Genomic DNA, 1998 nt, shown 5'->3' with positions numbered 1-1998 from the left:
CTGCCTTACCATGCCACCCTGGAAGAGGATTGTGCAGTCCTGATTCAACTTGAAGTGCTGGGGTGGGCTAGTGGCCCCCCCTTTTCTGAGGCGTATGGGTGGGGGGATGAGGGAGGACTATGTAAAGAGGAAGGGTGGGAACAGGAGGAGAAGAAGATGGGGACTATTATTGGGATATAAAGTGAACAACTAAATATATAAAGTTAAAGTTTAAAAAAGATATTAGAAAAAAACTAGAGTGAGCATTATGACATCAATATTTAAAATGAAAACAAATTGAAGGGCCATGTCATGAAAACTGGACTCTCTAATCTTTATCATATCTATTATTTTTAGTAGAAATGGCATTTGGGCAGATAGCTCAGCTGGTAAAAGTAAGCCACAGAAGCTTACCAACTTGGGTAGGAACACCAGAACCTACAGTGACACGTCTGTTATTCCAGCACTTCCACAGCAAGATGTGAGACAAAGACAGAAAAAACACAAGCCACCTACCCTGGAGTACACAGCAAACAACTGAAATAAGAGAGATCCAACCTCAATAACTTGATGGCAAGACTCCATGCCCCAGGCTGACCTGTACATTATCATTCTGGTGTGATACACCAGCACTCAGAAACACATTGTGCATTCTCAGCATACACAATGTGCCCCCTCCTCCCCCCGAGATTATAAAAGCGAAACTGTGCATGGGAATAATGAGTCTGACTCGTTATTAAAAATATTCTAATTCCATTGTTTCTCCATTTCTTTCCTGCTGTGGCCTTAAGTTCAAGAAACACAGTTTTCAGAAGATCAGGCTGGTAGAATCAGAAGACAGTATCTTGTAGAGTCAGGGTCATGGGTATAAAAAATGTGACAGGGTCCTATTCACTGAAATATATTAATATGGGGTGAATGCAGTGCTACAAGAGACAGACCAGGGCCTGCCTTGGGAATGCCAGAGAATAGAAGGATTTGGTTTTTCTTGAAGTTGCAGAGACAAAAACAAGACTATTTGGATTGAGATATCTATTATTTGACACCTACTGAACTTCTCTAATAAAACAACACTGGAGGAGGAAATACACAATGTTTAAAATAGGTGAAGCAATGAAAAAGTGATAACAGGGCAAAGAATAGAGCTTAGGGACAATAAGAATGAAGGGAAGCCCCTAAGAAATCTGTGTGCCTTATGTCCATGTTAAGAACAGAGATCAAACATGTACTACCAACAACAAAACACCAGCCTTCTAATTTTTTCCACTGTGTTCAAGCTTTTCTGACTAAATGTTACTACAAAAGGCAAAACTACGAAATAAATCAAGTCTCACGGTAAAACGCCATATCTATCTTCCGTATTAACAGGTCTGTATTGCTCCCAAATGGTATAGTGGACATCTTGACTGCCTATTAGTAAATGCTTGTCTGCTTTTACTATGCCTCCATTTTTCTCATCATTATATTATCCCATTAGCTTGGTTGGTGCCATTTAAAAGAATTCATTTTGCTATCAATGACTGAAAACAATTTGGAAAGCTGATCAGAGTAGGAAAAATGTTAAATCTGTATATTTGAGTAGGTTATTGACTCATTAGTTTAATAACTTGGTTTTGCAAACTTGAATACGTCAAGTGCCTTAGAAGTGATGCATCATGTACAAAGTGCATTCTTAAAATGGTAAACACTGGATCTAGGGCCTTAGTTTGTAGTTATTACTTATTTAAAATAAGCAAGCAAATCCCATTGAGATATGGTCTCATTTTCAGGAACGGTCTATTAGCAGGCAGCAATGAGCACAACAATTAACCATATCAGCACATTAAAGCCTAATGTGTAAACTCCACATAGCAGAAAACACACATCCTACCATGGCCTATTAAGTAATCAGAAATGATTGCAGATAATTAGCTTGTGAACAGCTGCAAAAACTCAACTATCCCATTTTTTATCATACATGGAGACTTCATGTGGGAAGGAGAGTTATTAGCCGTGTCTTGAACTTGGTGGGAGTGTCAC

This window comes from Psammomys obesus, unplaced genomic scaffold, assembly GCF_907164565.1.
Source record: "Psammomys obesus unplaced genomic scaffold, mPsaObe1.curated_primary_1811, whole genome shotgun sequence".
Lineage (NCBI taxonomy): Eukaryota > Metazoa > Chordata > Mammalia > Rodentia > Muridae > Psammomys > Psammomys obesus.
This window is presented reverse-complemented; position numbering follows the sequence as displayed.